Consider the following 21,306-nt stretch of genomic DNA (forward strand, 5'->3'; position numbering starts at 1 on the left):
CGGACTGCATCGTGGGAGGAACGGAGGGATGGACCAAAGAAAACGTCAGATAGGTAAGCTTGACCCGCCGCACAGGTAACTGGGAGATATCCGGATAGCAACTATCCATATTCACCCGAATTCGAATTTGAGCCCATCCCTGATCACCACATTTGCTAGGCAGGTTAACCTCCTGAGCGGTCTGGACGAGCTCAGCTGGAGCCGGAGCCGGAGGCTTCTGGTCCCCGGAGGCGATCAGAATTACGGATCCGGTGCGCCCTCTAGTGGGCTTTCATGCAGCCAACTGTCAGTTGGCTGCATGGAATAGTTTTTTTTTTATTTAAAAAAAACCCTCCTGCAGCCGCCCTGGCGATCTTATTAGAACGCCAGGGAGGATAAAAGGGAACCTTAACTAAGGCCCAGTGCACACCAAAAACCTCTAGCAGATCCGCAAAATGCTAGAGGTTTTTGAAGCAGTTTTTAGAGTGATTCTAGGCATGCTTAGATAGGTTCTCTAAACATGCCTAGCGTTTTTGAGAGCGGTTTGAGCTTTTCCTATACTTTACATTGAGGCAGAAACGCATCTGCAAACCGCAAAAATGCTGCAGGAGCAACGTTTGCGGTTTGCTAAAAACCTCAAACTGCTGGTGTGCACCATCCCATTGAGATACATCAGCCAAGCATTTCCAGAGGCAGCAGCAGCAGTTTTGAAAACGCTACCAAAAACTCTTGGTGTGCACCAGGCCTGAGAGGGATATGGATGTTTCCTGTTAACCACTTGAGGACCTAGGGCTTTCTACCCCTTAAGGACCGGCCACTTTTTTTCCATTCAGACCACTGCAGCTTTCACGGTTTATTGCTCGCTCATACAACCTACCACGTAAATGAATTTTGGCTCCTTTTCTTGTCACTAATAAAGCTTTCTTTTGATGCTATTTGATTGCTCCTGCGATTTTTACTTTTTATTATATTCATCAAAAAAGACATGAATTTTGGCAAAAAAATGATTTTTTTAACTTTCTGTGCTGACATTTTTCAAATAAAGTAAAATTTCTGTATACATGCAGCGCGAAAAATGTGGACAAACATGTTTTTGATAAAAAAAAAACCATTCAGTGTATATTTATTGGTTTGGGTAAAAGTTATAGCGTTTACAAACTATGGTGCAAAAAGTGAATTTTCCCATTTTCAAGCATCTCTAACTTTTCTGACCCCCTGTCATGTTTCATGAGGGGCTAGAATTCCAGGATAGTATAAATACCCCCCAAATGACCCCATTTTGGAAAGAAGACATCCCAAAGTATTCACTGAGAGGCATAGTGAGTTCATAGAAGATATTATTTTTTGTCACAAGTAAGCGGAAAATGACACTTTGTGAGAAAAAAAAAAAAAAAAAAAAGTTTCCATTTCTTCTAACTTGCGACAAAAAAAAATGAAATCTGCCACGGACTCACCATGCCCCTCTCTGAATACCTTGAAGGGTCTACTTTCCAAAATGGGTCATTTGTGGGGTGTGTTTACTGTCCTGACATTTTGGGGGGTGCTAAATTGTAAGCACCCCTGTAAAGCCTAAAGGTGCTCATTGGACTTTGGACCCCTTAGCGCAGTTAGGCTGCAAAAAAGTGCCACACATGTGGTATTGCCGTACTCAGGAGAAGTAGTATAATGTGTTTTGGGGTGTATTTTTACACATACCCATGCTGGGTGGGAGAAATATCTCTGTAAATGACAGTTTGTTAATTTTTTTTACACACAATTGTCCATTTACAGAGATCTTTCTCCCACTCAGCATGGGTATGTGTAAAAATACACCACAAAACACATTATACTACTTCTCCTGAGTACGGCGATACCACATGTGTGGCACTTTTTTGCACCCTAACTGCGCTAAAGGGTCCAAAGTCCAATGAGTACCTTTAGGATTTCACAGGTCATTTTGAGAAATTTCGTTTCAAGACTACTCCTCACGGTTTAGGGCCCCTAAAATGCCAGGGCAGTATAGGAACCCCACAAATGACCCTATTTTAGAAAGAAGACACCCCAAGGTATTCCGTTAGGAGTATGGTGAGTTCATAGAAGATTTTATTTTTTGTCAAAAGTTAGCGGAAAATGACACTTTGTGAAAAAACACAATTAAAATCAATTTCCGCTAACTTGTGACAAAAAATAAAATCTTCTATGAACTCGCCATACTACTAACGGAATACCTTGGGGTGTCTTCTTTCTAAAATGGGGTCATTTGTGGGGTTCCTATACTGCCCTGGCATTTTAGGGGCCCTAAACCGTGAGGAGTAGTCTTGAAACGAAATTTCTCAAAATGACCTGTAAAATCCTAAAGGTACTCATTGGACTTTGGGCCCTTTAGCGCAGTTAGGGTGCAAAAAAGTGCCACACATGTGGTATCGCCATACTCGGGAGAAGTAGTACAATGTGTTTTGGGGTGTATTTTTACACATACCCATGCTGGGTGGGAGAAATACCTCTGTAAATGGACAATTGTGTGTAAAAAAATCAAAAGATTGTCATTTACAGAGGTATTTCTCCCACCCAGCATGGGTATGTGTAAAAATACACCCCAAAACACATTATACTACTTCTCCCGAGTACGGCGATACCACATGTGTGGCACTTTTTTGCACCCTAACTGCACTAAGGGGCCCAAAGTCCAATGAGTACCTTTAGGATTTCACAGGTCATTTTTGTTTCAAGACTACTCCTCGCGGTTTAGGGCCCCTAAAATGCCAGGGCAGTATAGGAACCCCACTAATGACCCCATTTTAGAAAGAAGACACCCCAAGGTATTCCGTTAGGAGTATGGTGAGTTCATAGAAGTTTTTATTTTTTTGTCACAAGTTAGCGGAAATTGATTTTAATAGTTTTTTTTTCACAAAGTGTCTTTTTCCGCTAACTTGTGACAAAAAATAAAATCTTCTATGAACTCACCATACTCCGTACGGAATACCTTGGGGTATCTTCTTTCTAGAATGGGGTCATTTGTGGGGTTCCTATACTGCCCTGGCATTTTAGGGGCCCTAAACCGTGAGGAGTAGTCTTGAAACCAAATGTCGCAAAATGACCTGTGAAATCCTAAAGGTACTCATTGGACTTTGGGCCCCTTAGCGTACTTAGGGTGTAAAAAAGTGCCACACATGTGGTACCGCCGTACTCAGGAGAAGTAGTATAATGCGTTTTGGGGTGTATTTTTACACATACCCATGCTAAGTGGGAGAAATATCTCTGTAAATGACAATTGTTTGATTTTTTTACACACAATTGTCCATTTACATAGAAATTTCTCCCACCCAGCATGGGTATGTGTAAAAATACACCCCAAAACACATTATACTACTTTTCCTGAGTACGGCGGTACCACATGTGTGACACTTTTTTGCAGCCTAGGTGCGCTAAGGGGCCCAACGTCCTATTCACAGGTCATTTTGAGGCATTTGTTTTCTAGACTACTCCTCGCGGTTTAGGGCCCCTAAAATGCCAGGGCAGTATAGGAACCCCACAAATGACCCCATTTTAGAAAGAAGACACCCCAAGGTATTCTGTTAGGAGTATGGTGAGTTCATAGAAGATTTTATTTTTTGTCAAAAGTTAGCGGAAAGTGACACTTTGTGGAAAAAAACCAATAAAAATCAATTTCCGCTAACTTTTGACAAAAAATAAAATCTTCTATGAACTCGTCATACACCTAACAGAATACCTTGGGGTGTCTTTTTTTCTAAAATGGGGTCACTTGTGGGGTTCCTATACCGCCCTGGCATTTTACGGGCCCAAAACCGTGAGTAGTCTGGAAACCAAATGTCTCAAAATGACTGTTCAGGGGTATAAGCATCTGCAAATTTTGATGACAGGTGGTCTATGAGGGGGCGAATTTTGTGGAACCGGTCATAAGCAGGGTGGCCTTTTAGATGACAGGTTGTATTGGGCCTGATCTGATGGATAGGAGTGCTAGGGGGGTGACAGGAGGTGATTGATGGGTGTCTCAGGGGGTGGTTAGAGGGGAAAATAGATGCAATCAATGCACTGGGGAGGTGATCGGAAGGGGGTCTGAGGGGGATCTGAGGGTTTGGCCGAGTGATCAGGAGCCCACACGGGGCAAATTAGGGCCTGATCTGATGGGTAGGTGTGCTAGGGGGTGACAGGAGGTGATTGATGGGTGTCTCAAGGTGTGATTAGATTGGGGAATAGATGCAAGCAATGCACTGGCGAGGTGATCAGGGCTGGGGTCTGAGGGCATTCTGAGGGTGTGGGCGGGTGATTGAGTGCCCTAGGGGCAGATAGGGGTCTAATCTGATAGGTAGCAGTGACAGGGGGTGATTGATGGGTAATTAGTGGGTGTTTAGGGTAGAGAACAGATGTAAACACTGCACTTGGGAGGTGATCGGACGACGGATCTGCGAGCGATCTATTGGTGTGGGTGGGTGATCAGATTGCCCGCAAGGGGCAGGTTAGGGGCTGATTGATGGGTGGCAGTGACAGCGGGTGATTGATGGGTGGCAGTGACAGGGGGTGATTGATGGGTGGCAGTGACAGGGGGTGATTGATGGGTGATTGATAGGTGATTGACAGGTAATCAGTGGGTTATTACAGGGGAGAACAGATGTAAATATTGCACTGGCGAATTGATAAGGGGGGGTCTGAGGGTAATCTGAGCGAGTAGGCGGGTGATTGGGTGCCCGCAAGGGGCAGATTAGGGTCTGATCTGATGGGTAACAGTGACAGGTGGTGATAGGGGGTGATTTATGGGTGATTGATGGGTAATTAGTGGGTGTTTAGAGGAGAGTAAACGCTGCGCTTGGGTGGTGATCTGATGTCGCATCTGCGGGCGATCTATTGGTGTGGGTGGGTAATCAGATTGCCCGCAAGGGGCAGGTTAGGGGCTGATTGTTGGGTGGCAGTGACAGGGGGTGACAGGGGGTGATTGATGGGTGATAGGTGATTGGCAGGTGATTGACAGGTGATCAGTGGGTTATTACAGGGAAGGATAGATGTAAATAATGCCCTGGCGAATTGATAAGGGGGGGGTCTGAGGGTAATCTGAGCGTGTAGGCGGGTGATTGGGTGCCCGCAGGGGGCAGATTAGGGTCTGATCTGATAGGTAACAGTGATAGGGGGTGATTGATGGGTAATTAGTGGGTGTTTAGAGAAGATAACAGATGTAAACAATACATTTGGGAGGTAATCTGACGGCGGGTTTGCGGGCGATCTAATGGTGTGGGTGGGTGATCAGATTGCCCGCAAGGGGCAGGTTAGGGGCTGATTGATGGGTGGCAGTGACAGGGGGTGACAGGGGGTGATTGATGGGTGATAGGTGATTGGCAGGTGATTGACAGGTGATCAGTGGGTTATTACAGGGAAGAACAGATGTAATGAATGCACTGGTGAATTGATAAGGGGGGGTCTGAGGGCAATCTGAGCGTGTGGGCGGGTGATTGGGTGCCCGCAAGGGGCAGATTAGGGTCTGATCTGATAGGTAAAAGTGACAGGTGGTGATAGGGGGTGATTGATGGGTAATTAGTGTGTGTTTAGAGGAGAGAATAGATGTAAACAATGGATTTGGGAGGTGATCTGATGTCGGATCTGCGGGCGATCTATTGGTGTGGGGGGGTGATCAGATTGCCCGCAAGGGGCAGGTTAGGGGCTGATTGATGGGTGGCAGTGACAGGGGGTGATTGATGGGTGGCAGTGACAGGGGGTGATTGATGGGTGATTGACGGGTGATTGACGGGTGATTGACAGGTGATCAGGGGGGATAGATGCATACAGTACATTGGGGGGGGGGGTCTGGGGGGGGGGTCTGGGGAGAATCTGGGGGGTTGGGGGGTGATCAGGAGGGAGCAGGGGGCAGGGGGGGGTATTAAAAAAAAATAGCATTGACAGATAGTGACAGGGAGTGATTGATGGGTGATTAGGGGGGTGATTGGGTGCAAACAGGGGTCTGGGGGGTGGGCAGGGGGGGGTCTGATGGGTGCTGTGGGCGATCTGGGGCGGGGGGGGAGAAAATCAGTGTGCTTGGTGCAGACTAGGGTGGCTGCAGCCTGCCCTGGTGGTCCCTCGGACACTGGGACCACCAGGGCAGGAGGCAGCCTGTATAATACACTTTGTAAACATTACAAAGTGTATTATACACTTTGTATGCGGCGATCGTCGGGTTAACATCCCGCCGGCGCTTCCGTATGGCCGGCGGGATGTTGCGGCGAGTGAGCGGCGACAGGCGGAGGCGGAGGATCGCGTCACGGATGACGCGATCGCTCCGCCCATGCCCAAACAAGGACCGCCGCATTTTGTCAATACGGCGGTCCTTGCGGCGTCTGCTTCCCGGCCGCCATTTGTCTATACGGCGGTCGGGAAGTAGTTAAATAATACCAGTTGCCAGGCAGTCCTGCTGATCTCTTTGGCTGAATTAGTAATTGAATCACACACCTGAAACAAGCATGCAACTAATCCAGTCTGACTTCTGTCAGAGCACCTGATCTGTATGCTTGTTGAGTGGCTGTGGCTAAAAGTATTAGGGCTCGTTTCCACTATTGCGGTGCGGATTCCACCGCTGATGAAATCGCATGCGGATGCGATTCCGCATGCGTTTTTTGCCGCGAATTCGCATAGGTGAGGGTATATGCGATTTTAACCATGTCACTGCCTGTGTGAATTAACATTGGTACCTATGCGATTTCGCATGCGAATTCGCGCCAAAAAACGCATGGGGAAAACGCATGCGATTTCCCTATTAAATACATTGTGTGCGATTCGCCTGCATTCCACACGCAGGCGAATTCTGAGGGCTCTGCTGTGCAGAAAAATCCTGCACAGAAAAACGCACAGCAAAACTGACAAGTGGAAACAGGCCCATCCACTTGTATTGGCTGTGCGAATCTGCATGCAGGAAACGCATGCAGATTCGCGATAGTGGAAACGGGCCCTTAGAGAGTTGACACAGGATCAGCAGGAGAGTCAGGCAACTGGTATTATTTTAAAAGGAAAAATCCATATCCCTCTCAGTTTAGGTTCCCTTTAAGGAGAACAGTAGGAACAAGGTAAACAAATATTTCAAAAAGACCTTGAAGCTTTTGAGGAAATTAATATTAAAATTACAATAAGATTTTTTTTTTTTATGTGTTTCAATGACAAATAATGTATCTATGAATAGAATAGAAATCTTTATTGTCATTGTAACCAGAGTTGCTCGGATACCCCTGATCACGAATATGTGTGATCACGAGCATGACTCCACTCACTTCCGAACTGACTCGTGATTACATTCATAATTGGAAAGGGATATCCGACTCGAGTGTGGTTTTGAGTCCAATAACCAAATGTAATCACAAACACAAGTTGGTATTCGTGATTAAAATCCAGCCGACTTTAGCGGTTAATAGCAAAGCCCACTTACGTGCTAGAAACAACAAATGTGCAGGCTATCATAAGAAGAAGAGTGGGAACAAGAGGAAATACGTCTGCATAGGACGCGCTCTCAGCTATACTAAGTACAGCCGAGAGCAGTGCGCGGTGTGGCAGCGGTGCATGGTGATCTTCACTCAACTTAAAAGGGATGCAAGATTAGAGGATATTGGCGTGGGTACATTTTTTTTAAAGGTACAGGTAAGCATTTCTGGTTAATTAAGATTAATAAAGGACTTTTTTGTCATTGTGTGTTTATTTTGTTTAACCCTTTGTGTAAATGGGTAAGAGGTACTTTGTACCCCTATACTTATTTCTCCTGGGAGGGTGCAGGCATCTGTGGTCCCCTTCTTAAAGGGGTCTCCCAGATGCTACCATGAACCCCCCCAGGGAGTCATCACCCCCACCTCCTCCTTGGCCCTGGACGTTGGGAAGAGCCCCTTGTCCATGGAGCCCCCTCCATACCATGGACCATGTGGAGTGGAATAGCTCAGGGTGCAAAGCCTCATGCAACCGGGGCTCTGCATTCTGGCTATCTCAGCCTACATGGGGGACAAGGGGTTAAAGATGCTCAGGAGAGAGGACCCCACGTCACTTTTTCTTAAAAATCTCCCACCCTCTGATCATTAAAAAAAAAAATTGGAACAGATGCCAGAGATCTTTATGCAGCCATACTGTGGCTGTATATCAATCCCTGACCAAATCGTTGCAGGTCCGGAGGGGTTTCCAGGGGGTCTCTACGCACTGCGTACGGACCCCCTGGAAACCCCCTCATGAAATTCATTGCTCTTTCTTTTGATACATGTAAATTTACACTACCGTTAGGTTTGCTACATTAACTGTCATTTACCGGATTTAAATGTATACTTTTTTCCTTTGAAACTTTAAAATTGATTTTCCTCTTGTTCCCACTGCTCTTCTTAAGATATCCTGCAAATTTAGTGTTTCTGGCATGTAAGGGGGCTTCGCTATTTACCGCTAAAGTCGGCAGATTTTTAATCATATACCGACTTGTGATCCCAAGTAACTCATGATCACGAGTCGGGTAACGAATGCGATCACTAGTGCATTTGTGATCGGCATTCGTGATCGAGAGCCGATAATGGATGCCAATCATAAACTCGTGATCGCAAAAAACAGCTTGGGATCACATGTAACTCGTAATGAGCACCACTGATTGTAACAACTGAAACTGTACAACAAAATTGTAATTGAAAATAAAGTGCAATTTTCCAGCAAAAGCAAAACAACATAACAACATTCCTTTCCTACGTACATTGCAATGCTCACACTATAAGGAGTGAAAATGTGCATTTATCAACAGAAAGGGCTGGTGCACACCAGAGCGGTTCTGGGGCGTTGTTAAAACGCTCGCAGGGGGAAAACCGCTTGGCTAATGAAAGTGAATGGGCTGGTGCACACCGGAGCGGCTCGTTTTTTCCACAAACGCAAACTAGTCCCGGGCTGCAGCATTTTTTTGATTTCTGAGGCGTTTCTGCCTCAATGTAAAGTATTGGAAAGTGGAAAACTGCTCTGAAAATCAGAGAGGTTTTCCAGGTGTTTTTGTTACGGAAGCTGTTCAGTAACAGCTTTACTGTAACGATATATGAAATCTTCTTCCAAAAAACGCTAGGCATGTTTAGAAAATCTCTCTAAACATGCCTAGAATTGCTCTGAAAATCTTCTTTTAGGCTTCTTGCACACCAAGACGTTGCGTTAGGTGCCACGTTAAGGTCGCATAACGTGCACCTAACACAACGTATGGTGCTGCAAGAAAGGACGGTAGAGTGAGCCGCGTTAGGCGGCTCTATCCCTATAAGGTCTCCCAGAGTGGCGCTGATTGGCCGGCGGGACCACGTGATGCGGAGCGAGACACTCCGCATCACGTGGTCCCGCCGGCCAATCAGCTGCCGCCAGTGCAGTGAATATTAAGTAGCCATGTGCGCGGCTACTGTAGCTGGCTCTCCCCGCCTCCTCTCTGCCCCCCACTGAGCATGTGCAAACAGTCTAACGCGGCTATAGCCGCTCTAACGCCGTAGCATGCTGCACCTTCCGGATAACGTGCAGCGTTACATGTAACGCAACGTGGGCTGTGTGAACAGCCCACTTGTGTTACATTGCTGTGCGTTGGGGGAGCGTTACAGGCGCACTAACGTGCGCCTGGAACTTCCCTGTGTGTAAGCAGCCTAAAGCCTCTAGTGTTTAGCAGATCTGCTAGTGGTTTTTGGTGTGTACTGGCCCAAAGAGCATTGAATTTCCTGCTAGGACTTGCAGGTGGTAAGTGTGCAGTGTGGAATGACCACTTGAAAATCTGGTGGTAGTAACAATGCTTTGGCCAGAGATTGCTGGAAAATATACCTATTGTTTGCACTGATAAAATGCAAATTAAAAAAAATAATAATAATGTGGGGTCCCGCCTCCCAAGCCTCTATAACCCTTTGTCACCCACGCAGGCTGGTATAGCCAGAATATGGGGCCTGGACTGGATGGGGCTTTGCAGCCTGAGCTATACCAGCCCACATAGGCAATGCTATATCCTCCATATGGAGGGGCAAAGCCTCCCCCTAGCCCTTGTCCACACCATGGGCAAGGGCCTCATCCCCTCTTCCTGTGCCTACGAGGAGGGATGGTAATTACCCTGACACCTGTGGGTACAGGCCTCAGGGAGGGTTTCTTGGTGGTGTCTTGGGGTCCCCTTTAACAGAGGGACCCGAAGATCCCTGCATCCCCTTGTAAAAAGGTATACCCATTTCTAAAGAGTTACATTTTAAAGTTAAATAAAAACATAACTTCAAACAAAGGGCTTAAATTACTAAAGTGTGATAACTGTTATCACGGCCGCACTATGCGATTGGCGCAAGTTTTTTTCACGTGCAAATTTTCGCGTTTGTGTGTAATTTTTATGCGAAACTCGCGGCAAACTCGCATGAATCGCATTGCGTGGCCGTGATAAGAGTTATCACACTTCAGTGATCAAGCCCTCAGTCCTTTAATATTCTTAGTTACACAATAAATACTTAGGGTTGGAATCCACTGCAGCGATTTTCTGAGCGTTTAGGGAGTGATTCAAAATGCTTGCGATTTCCCTAAACGCTCAGCTTATGTTAATGGATGGGTCAAATTCCACTGGATTTCCAAAATCACAAATGCAGGATATGCAGCATTTTTAGCGATTAGTGTCAGCATTTCTGCAGTGTAAAGTATATAAACGCTGGCATAATTGCTCTTCAAAACCTACACAGAGCGATTTTGCTAGCGATTTTAAATTACTGTACACTGTAAAAAAATTAAAAGTAATTGAAAGGACCAATCAGAATTAAAACCGCTAACCACTACACAATCGCTGGCAAAACGCTTACACTTTTTAAAATCGCTACCAAAATTGCCAGATAACGCTCATGAAATCCCTTACAAAACGCTAGCGATTGCGATTAGCAATAGCGATTTGTAGTGTGTTCCAGGCATTTCCTTTGGTTTAATTAATGCCAATATTCCCCCAATTGCAAATGCTCAGAGAAGTGATTATAGTGTGTCTGAGCCCGAAGTTTCTCACAATAGGGTGTGTACCAGGCTTGAGTCTTCATTTGATCCGTTTTCAAGCTGCATAAATTTGCATTGTAAATGTATATTTCCCTGCACCACCTCACAATTAAGCCTCTTTCCCACAAACTGTTGAGCTGTGTGCTCAGCAAGCAGTTACCAGGCAGCAGTGAGCAGTTACCAGGCAGCAGTGAGCAGTTACCAGGCAGCAGCGAGCAGTTGTCAGGCAGCAGCGAGCAGTTGTCAGGCAGCAGCGAGCAGTTGCCAGGCAGCAGCGAGCAGTTACCAGGCAGCAGCGAGCAGTTGCCAGGCAGCAGCGAGCAGTTGCCAGGCAGCAGCGAGCAGTTGCCAGGCAGCAGCAAGCAGTTGCCAGGCAGCAGTGAGCAGTTGTGAGAGTTTGAGAGGCATTTCACTGCCTAGAAACAGTTCGTGGAAAAGAGGCCTCAATTTGCACCTCATTCCTGTTGATAGTGGCAGCTGATACAGATCAGTCAGCTATTGGGTGATAAATCAGGCCACTCCCACATGTGATTAGCTCCATGGAAAAGCTCAGTTCTGGCCCTGTGGATTACCTTTCCAGTGTCCAATCCCCAGTGCTGATCATTCATAAGGTACAAAGACAAATGGCACATCTAATATTGCTGCATTGCTGTATTGCTGTACATTTGTTACAGGCTGCCATCTTTATAACCTGGTGGCATTTAGAGCGTTTGATCCTTATTTTGTGGGTGGCAAATGATAATTAGGTGTATTTAATAAATGGACCTAAGGGCTGGTTCACACTAGGAGTGTTTTTTTTTTTATTAAATTGCTAGCATTTTTAAAGCTCTGTAAGGCCTCTTTACCATGGACTGTTGATAGTCAGTGGAATGCCTCTCAGGCCCCGTTCACACTGTACATGTTTTGGGAACGCGTGCAGGAGGCCGACACACATGACATCAGACAGTGCATAGACTGCACTGTCTGATGTTCACACTGCATGCGCTCTGGAGCAGTGCGGTGCGGCACACTTTTTTTCCCCCCAAAACTCGTGGCTGTCCCATTCGCTTTCAATAATCGGATCTGCCACGCAATGCATACAAACACAGATGGTGTGCGTTCATATGCGTTGTTCTGAAACGCACGGCCATCCGCGTTTGCTGATGTGAACGTAGCCTCAAACTCTCACTGCTGCCTGGTAACTGCGTGCTGCTGCCTGGTAACTGCGTGCTGCTGCCTGGTAACTGCGTGCTGAGCACACAGTTCAACAGTTTGTGGAAATGAGCCCTTAGGCCTCCTTTCCACGGACTGTTGAGCTGTGTGCTCAGCAAGCAGTTACCAGGCGGCAGTGAGCCATTACCAGGCGGCAGTGAGCAGTTTCCAGGCATTAGGGGATGCATGGGTAAGTTATTCCTCCTCTCACACGATCACAGCTGTTTAACATTTCAGATCTGAGTGAGCATCCCTGATTGCAAGGTATAGTAAACCTCTCAAATGGCTTTGAGGGCCCATTCACACTCCCGCTCGTAAGACGATATCGATAAGCAAGTGCCATTTTTTTAAATATCTCTATCTCTATCTCTCCATTTTCCCGCCAAAATACGGCCGTTTCGATCACAGTGATCGAAACGGCCGTGAAATCGCCACGCACACCGCTGACAGAACGATGGATTTCTGTCTGAAATCCATCGTTCCCGTCGATCCATCCATGCGGAAGATTTTTCTCGATCGCCGACGGGTCTGGAGTGCGTCGATAGCGGTGTTCTAATGACCGACGCAATACAGCGGGTATACATTACCTGCTCCGCGGGCGCGAGTCACCGCTGTCACCTCCCGGCTGGCATCTTCTCCCATCACCTTCCGCATCACGGCATCAGTGTAACTTCCTGGAGTGACAGAAAGTTATAAGTGGGATGCCAGCCGGGAGCCGATGCGGAGAAGATGCCGGGACCAGGCTCCAGGTAATGTATGAGGGGGGGAGGGGAGGGGGAGGGGGAGACGGGCAGCAGCTCAGCAGATGGTGAATCGGTTTCAGGCTGAAATTGATTCACAATCTGTTTGCAGTAAGGTGGCCATACAATCCCTCTCTGATCAGATTTGATCAGAGAGGGATCTATATTTTGGTCAAATCTGATAGCAAATCAACCAGTGTATGGCCACCTTAAAAGGGCTTTGAACAGCAGTTTTGTGAGCGGTTTTCAGGAAAACTTATTTGAAAAAGCCATTCAGTTCTGAGTCAAAGAATACACTATCTGTTTGTCTTCACATACAAAATCGCAAAACAAAAACGCATACAAAATAGTTTGCAAAAACACAAATGGTTCTAAAATTGCCAGAACCCGCTTCACAAAATCACTGACAAAAGCGATTAGTGCTTGCTATGTGTTGTGTGAGCTAGGCCTAACACTATTAACATGGGTGCTTATTATTTAGGCAAGTCCTGGTTATTTCATAACTTATTGGCTGATATTTGTTATGATCACCAATGCGTGACTATTGTAGCTGAGCCCCAAATATTGGTTTTACAGGGCGGAATGGTTAGTGAGAGGGATAGGGAGGCTGCCATATTTATTTCCTTTTAAGCAATACCATTTGCCTGGCTGTCCTGCTGATCCTCTGCCTCTAATACTTTTAGCCAAAGACCCTGACCAAGCATGCAGCAGATCAGGGGTTTCTGATGTCAACACTGACAAGTTTAGTTGCATGCTTGTTTCTGGTGTGAATCAGAAACTGCTGCAGCCAAATAGACCAGCAGGACTGCCAGACAATGTGTATTGTTTTATAGAAAATAAATGGCAGTTTCCTTATCCCACTCACTACAGTTGTTCTCAAAGAGAAACCATGACCAAGAATTCAAATTCATCCCAATCAGTAGCTGATACCCCCTTTTACATAAGAAATGTATTCCTTTTCACAAATAGACCATCAGGGGGCACTGTATGACTGATATTGTGGTGAAGCCCCTCCCACAGGAGACTGTGAGGACCGTGGTACTCCTGGCAGTTTCCTGTCTGTGAACCCCGTTGCATTGTGGGAAATGGCTGTTTACAGCTATTTCTAACTGCAAAAAAACAAACAGCAGCAGCTACATCACCTTATAGCAGCAAAAATGTCACCATGTGATAAATGTCAGAATGTAAATCAGGGAGAGGAAAGATTTTACAATGGGCGTTTGCCCATTTGACTTAATCATGTATACATAATTGTAAAAATGAAGCACTTTTTTATTACATTATTTTCACTGGAGTTCCTCTTTAACCACTTAGCAACTTCTGCCACTTTCTATGTCCTTGTTTACAAATGCCTATAAACACATGTAAATATTTGGTTCTGTTTTCTATTTTTAGAAAACGGAGTGCGTATAGCACCATCTTGTGGTGAAAAAGTAAAACTACTTCCAAATACACCATTATTCACTTACCATAGAAAAATTAAATACTTCTCCATTATTTTTGAAACGCCCTAACCCAAAATAAAATATTATTGCCATACTTTGTACTAGGGGCACAATTTAAACATTGTAATAACCGGGACAAATGGGCAAATAAAATGTGTCTCTTATCTACAATAGTACATTTTATTTTTAAACTACAATGGCTGAAAGCTGAAAAATGTTTTTTTTTTTTTTTTTTCTTCCCTGTCAAATGCATATAAAATATAATTCTTAGCATAAAGTACTGCCCAAAGAAAGACTAGTTTTTCCCGCAAAAAATAATGTATAGATTTCAGTGTGTTAATTAGTGATAAAGTTATTACAAAATGAATGGGAAGAGCCTTTGAAGGGGGAAAAACCTGTGGGAGAGAAGCTGTTACGGGCTCATTTCCATGGACCGTTGAACTGTGTGCTCAGCAAGCTCTTACCAGGCAGCAGCAAGCAGTTGTGAGTTTGAGGCATTTCACTGCGTATAAACTGCCAGTGGAAAAGAGGCCTTGGAAGTAGGCTACATTCACTGTGGGGTGGCGTTACAGCCCATTTATAGTGTGACTTACCACACTGCATTGCATCACCTATGCAACGTTCACAGTGGGGTGTGTGCACTGCGGTATAATGTGTTGCATGTAATAATGCTAAACATGCGATTTCACAGTAAACGTGAAGCATACTTTTCATTGACAGTATGCTTCACTGAACCTAGTGCAATGCAAGCATAATGTGTGTTGCCGCTCCCCGATCTGTTGCATGCCTGCTGCAGTTACAGCAAAAAAAAGTGCTGCAGGACCCACATTTGCCTTTAGGAGAAAATCGCATCGCTCTGGTGTGATCCATCCCATGCAAATACATTATCCAAGCACTTTGATGGGTGTGATCATGGCAGAAGCCCCAGGAACCGCCTAACGCCTATTAGTGTCAAATCCCAGGGCAGGGTTTTGCAGGAGATCGTGCGCACGCATCTCCGCTTCAATGACGGAACTCCGCAATCAGCCCCCCGGCGGCGATTGCCACTAGAAGACTGTTAGACAGTGAAACCGCTGTCTAATAACAGTGTGCAGCGCTGCGATCTAAGGCAGCACTGTACTGGTGACACGGCTGTCCCCCCTGGGGGGAGACAGGAGTGATCCGCTGTCATAGGCATCAGCCTATGACAGCCGATCGCAGGGATTAGCTCGCGTCTGGCGAGGGGAGCCCTATAAAAATATTTTAACACAAGTATTTGTTAAAAAAAATGTCTGGAGAGCAATCATGGCCCACCAACAGAGGGCTCTGTTGGTGGGCAGAAAAGGGGGGGGAATCCACTTGTGTGCTGAGCTGTATGGCCCTGCAGCAAGCCCTTAAAGCTGCAGTGGCCTAATTAGGAAAAGATAGCCTTGTCACGAGGGGGGTGCAAGCCCACGGTCCTCAAGTGGTTAAAGACTCAGGTTTGCACACTTTCAGTAGAAAGGCAAATTACTTTTGATTCTGCTTTGACCTGTTTTTCTTCTTTGCAGGCTTTGAGATTTAGATGCCATGGCCTCCGTACAGGAGGAGGTGTCCGAGGCTGATCTGCCTGAGAACACGTTCCCAGCCATGTCCGATGTGTCGGAATGCCTCATGGAGGGTGAGTTTCCTCTTTTTGAATGAATAATTATTTGTAGCAATAACACAATGTTTTTCCCAGCACAAGTCTTTGATAAACACGGGGAGTTGTCGGGCAATATAGTAGCATTGCTAACACAAATCGTGGATGCAAAGTCTCCGCCCCCCCTTTTCTAACACTAATCACAGCGATACTGATTGTTATTACTGTTAATTATCAGTAAAAAGGTCATAGGGGGCTGATAAAATCATCTGTGTTAAGTGCGGGTACATATGGCCTCTGGTGCCCTTTATTTTCCACTTGGCCTTTAATTGTGACAATTAACTTTCACAGTTGCAGTGACGCACACGTTACAATGTATGATTTTCTCCTCTTCATAGAGGTCTTGTCTAATTTTTTTTTTTTTTTTTTTCAGCTAAAATGCAGAGGACAAGCACATTAGCAGAAAAGTTAAATATTGGACAGGTCCGTAATGGCAATTTGTATCTTGCCAGAGGAGTATCTAGAGGGGTGTAGGCATGGCTTGTGCTATGGGTGCCCACAGCATCATGGACGCCATGCCTGCCCCTGTGCTGCACAGAAATGCCTGTCAGTCTGTATGCCTTCCCATGACTTAGGCTAATTTCACACCAGGACGTTGCGTTAGAGGGGGTGTTAAGGTCGCATAACGTCCCCCTAACGGAACACCTGGTGGTGCTGGATCTGGACGTCAGAGTGAGCCGCGTTGTGCAGCTCACTCTGGCCAAAAGTGGTGGGGGTGATGCAGCACCCTATAGGAAAAGACACAGGAGACAAAACGGGAGCCCAGTAGTGCAATATGTATGATACCACAATGTGAAAAGAAAAAGAGTAAAAAGCACTACTCACAAAGGAGGGTTGCTGGGGGCAACCAACCACAGGAAGCAGGTGGAGACAATAAACCCGACTCCACTCGGGGTGGTCCTAGCCAGGACCGGACAGTAGGTCGCTCTCTTATTGAAAAAAGGTTGGGACAGCCACTGTGGACCCCACAAGTGGTGTGACACCGCCCCTCAAGCAGGATCTGTTCGGGGGTAAACTTAGCACAATAAAGGAAAGAGGCGCCCTGGGATATTAAAAGCGTTTAAAAACAGCTAAAAACAATCGATGTTATGAGGTAGCTTACCTCAATGACGAAATCTCTGTAATGATTACAAAAGATTTTTATTAGCACAAGCGGCAACGCGTTTCACGGGTCACAGCCCGCTTCATCAGGCCAATTGCAGTGCCTTTTATTTTTGTAGAGGCAAGCAGGGGGATAACTGTTGCATGGGACAAGTCGGTGAGTGAGCACCAACACGGGCCGCATCAGATGCAGCCCGTGTTGGTGCTCACTCACCGACTTGTCCCATGCAACAGTTATCCCCCTGCTTGCCTCTACAAAAATAAAAGGCACTGCAATTGGCCTGATGAAGCGGGCTGTGACCCGTGAAACGCGTTGCCGCTTGTGCTAATAAAAATCTTTTGTAATCATTACAGAGATTTCGTCATTGAGGTAAGCTACCTCATAACATCGATTTGTTTTTAGCTGTTTTTAAACGCTTTTAATATCCCAGGGCGCCTCTTTCCTTTATTGTGCTAAGCTCACTCTGGCGTCAGTGATGCCGTGATGCGCACTCTTGTGCGCATGCGGCATCACGTAGTCCCGCCGGCCAATCGCCGCACAGAGCGGCCGCTCCAGGAAGTAAACACTGCACGTCACAACGTGCAGTGCATATTAATTAGCCATGTGCCTGGCCGCTCTCCGCTCCTCCAGAACGTTACTGAGCATGTGCAAGCAGTCTAACGCGGCTCAGCCGCGTCTAAAGTACTGCATGCAGTACGTTGCCTTGAGACGCAGCGTTACAACGTAACGCAACGTCCGCACTGTGAACAGCCCCATTGATTTTTCATTACTGTGCGGTGGGCTGCGTTACAGGCTGCTCTAACGTGCGCCTGTAACACCAGCCTTAAGGCTCATACACACATCAGACCATAGTCTTTGGAAAAGGCAAGATCACAGACCAATTTTACCCGCTTCCATGTAGTATGAGAGACATACTCTACTCAGTCTATTCTATGGAGCTGCACTTCCCATCAGTTAAATCTTTGCAAGATGCTGCACACAAAGATGCCTGTACACACTCAAAAGATCATTATCTACAAAAGATCTGTTCCTGCAAAATATCCATTCCTGCAAAATGCATTCATAGTCTATGATATCTGCAGATCCTCATACACACCTTGTTTAACAGACTTCATCTGCATATCTGGCAATCATCTGCAGATCTGAAAATCCATCCTGGCGGATCTGATCTGCAGATGATTGTCTGTTAAACCAAGTGTGTATGATGATCTGCAGATCTCATAGACCAGCCCTGTCCAACTGGCGGGTCGCATGCGGCCCGCCAGACCTCCTGTTGCGGCCCGCTCCTCTCCCCGAGATGCAGGCATGGCGTGCGCTATGGGTGCCATGCCTGCTCCCTCTTGTGTGGCCTCTTCTGTGTCCCCGCTGCCTCACAGCTCAGCTCAGACCTCACAGATCGCGGCGACAGGAGGCAGACAGAGCGCGCGCATAACACCCGCACGGAGTACGTCACATGCGGAAGTGAAATCAATCACTTCCGCATGTGACGTTCTGCCGCGCGGGTGTTATGCGTGCGCTCTGCTTGTTTCAGGCGCCGCGATCTGTGAGGTCTGAGCTGAGCTGTGAGGCAGCGGGGCAAAGGAGTGAGGCAATGGATGCTTACTGGGGGGCACCTGTCACTTACTGGGGGGCACCTGTCACTTACTGGGGGGCACCTGTCACTTACTGGGGGGCACCTGTCACTAACTGGGGGGCACCTGTCACTAACTGGGGGGGGGGCACCTGTCACTAACTGGGGGGGGACCTGTCACTCTAACTGGGGGGGACCTGTCACTCTAACTGGGGGGGAGGCACCTGTCACTATCTAACTGGGGGGGACACCTGTGACTGGGGGGGGCACCTGTCACTATCTAACTGGGGGGGGGGGAACCTGTCACTCTAACTGGGGGGGCACCTGTCATTCTCTAACGGGGGGGGCACCTGTCACTATCTAACTGGGGGGGGGGCACCTGTCACTACCTCCATCGGCCACACCACAGCATCACCACCAGCCTGGCCACAGCAGCACCGCAAGGCCTTTCAGCCCACACCAATCTGGCCAAAAACACTATTGCCAGGCACAGCAGCCAGTAGAGGAGAATACAGAAGCCAGGTAGGAGGTGTCTACCATATTAAAGGGGCATTCTGCCTATTTATGTGAAATGCTCTCTATTTATGTGCCTCATGACTGCTGAATTTGTTGTGTTGGGGGCCTCATTTGTTGGGGGCATCACGATTGCTGAATTTGCCTTGTTGGGGGCCTCAAGATTGCTGATTTTGTCTTGTTGGGAGCCTCATGATTTGTTGGGGGCCTCATGATTGCTGAATGTGCCTTGTTGGGGGCCTCATGATTGCTGAATGTGCCTTGTTGGGGGGCCTCATGATTGCTAACTGCGAGACTATGGAAAAGCTGAATCATCATCATGAGACAATAGCATTAAACCTTCTTTTTTTTTTTTAGCTTTTTAAAACAGAAAATAAAACTGGGAGGTTCTAAAAAAAAAAAAAAAAAAATACATTTTTCAGGAGTAGGATGGATGAAATTGTTTATCTTCAGAGTTTATTTTCAACTTGGATTTTCCATAATGTTCATGTATGAGTTAAAACGTTTGTATGTAGTTTAAATTGCTGTTGCCACTTTGCGATAGATAAGTGACTTTTGGGTTGCAGTTTGGACACTCGGCCTCCAAAAGGTTCGCCACCACTGTCCTAACCTAATGTCCCACATTGCTAAGTTCATGTAAAGTTGTCTCCACCCGTGGCCACACCCGCATTCTGGTCCATGGCCACACCCATTTTTCGGCTCAAAGGAACCCTCGTGCTTTCTACGCTACGCGCGCCACACAACTTCACCATTGTTTTAAATTGCATTTTGTAAAAAGTGCTGCCAATCTAACTGTCCTTTTAATCGCATTTTTTTCGGGGGGGGGGGGGGGGGGGGTCTGCGGCTCTAGCAAGAACCTTCGGCCCTCCACCATGGGGGTCTGAAAAAAAAATGGCCCTTCATGCCCATGAAGTTGGACAGCACTGTCATAGACTATGAATGCATTTTGCAGGAATGGATATTTTGCAGGAACAGATCTTTTGCAGATAATGATCTTTTGAGTGTGTACAGCATCTTTGTGTTCAGCATCTTGAAAATTTTTTATCTGATGGGGAGTGCAACTCCATAGAATAGACTGTGAAGGTATGGCTCTCATACTACATGAAGTGTGGTAAGATTGGTCTGTGATCTTGCCTTTTCCAAAGACTTTTATCTCAAGTGTGTATGAAGCATTAGTGTTAGAAACCAGGACAGAGGGTATAAGAAGATGGATTTCTCAAATTAATTTCAGCAATGTCCTGAGCCAAAAAAAACACAGGCAACCATGACACGTACGGGAGAGGAGGCTGTTTTTAGAGGGGAACGGGGCTCTGACCAAGAAGGGGGGCACAATATCCGTGTTTGCCATAGGCTCTATATAACTCAGATATGCCCCTGTATATTGCTGTTCGTGTTCAGTGACAGCAGTTGGTTCTCTCAGAAGAAAAACAGGGATGGTCGTAATCAGCCAACTTCGCTACGCTGGAACTACGTGTAGTTTTACGCAATTACACTTTGCCAAACTATGGCTTCGAAATCAAATATTCGCTTCGTATGCATTTCGTAGACTACGCGTTAAAATACACAATAACACGTAGTGTGAAGTGTAGTGTATGTGGATGCTTATGCCCGCATGCAGAAAATTTTATGCATTAATTTCTCTGTAAATGCTTATTTATGCGTGCATTCCCCTTTCCAATGAGTACACTTGTAAGCATACAAATCGCACACGTAAAATTAGACGCGAGTAATGCATACGTAGTTCACTACGCAATACACATGTTAACTATGCATAGTGGGCGTAAGCTACGCGTAGCGGTACTTCGCTACGCGTAAATTCGTAAGTGTAGTTTTGAAACTTCACCTACAAACTACGATGCATAAATTCGCACTGGCGTCGTTTCTGCTTATCCCTTAAGAAAAGTGCCTCTTTCAATAAACTTTATGAAGACAATTGTTTCCTCCTGAGAGATTTATGTATAAAGAATGAGAACATAAATGCCTGATCTCCTAAATGGAACAGTGGGATCCACAAAGAGGCTAGATCAGCCATGGGCAAACTCTGCTCTCCAGCTGTTACAGAACTACAAGTCCCACAATGCATTTGCCTTTATGAGTCATGACTGTGGCCGTCAGACTCCTGCAATGCATTGTGGGACTTGTAGTCAGTGGTGCTCACC

Source organism: Hyperolius riggenbachi, chromosome 3, assembly GCF_040937935.1.
Source record: "Hyperolius riggenbachi isolate aHypRig1 chromosome 3, aHypRig1.pri, whole genome shotgun sequence".
Classification (NCBI taxonomy): domain Eukaryota; kingdom Metazoa; phylum Chordata; class Amphibia; order Anura; family Hyperoliidae; genus Hyperolius; species Hyperolius riggenbachi.